This window comes from Penaeus monodon, chromosome 19 (assembly GCF_015228065.2).
Source record: "Penaeus monodon isolate SGIC_2016 chromosome 19, NSTDA_Pmon_1, whole genome shotgun sequence".
Classification (NCBI taxonomy): domain Eukaryota; kingdom Metazoa; phylum Arthropoda; class Malacostraca; order Decapoda; family Penaeidae; genus Penaeus; species Penaeus monodon.
Window position 1 is genome coordinate 1692984 of NC_051404.1, and position 332 is coordinate 1693315.

Consider the following 332-nt stretch of genomic DNA (forward strand, 5'->3'; position numbering starts at 1 on the left):
CATTTGAAAGGTCAGGATATCCAAAGCTATCCATAGCAAATGACTAGTCAGTAAAGGTTTTCATTAATTTGTATGATGGAACCATTTCATGTGAAACAGATTATTGTGTTGAAATGGTCCACATCAAAGAAAAGACATGAAAAAAAGCTTATAATATAGGGCAGTAGATGTCACAGAGCAGTATATATCAGCTAGTTCTGTGCATAGTTAAAAAAGTATATATATTAATGCTCAGGAATCTACAGACTGTCAAACACCTAATAATGTAAGTAAACATGTACATAGATGTGGTTATATGTGGAAAAAAAAGATAATGACAGTAGTATACCATT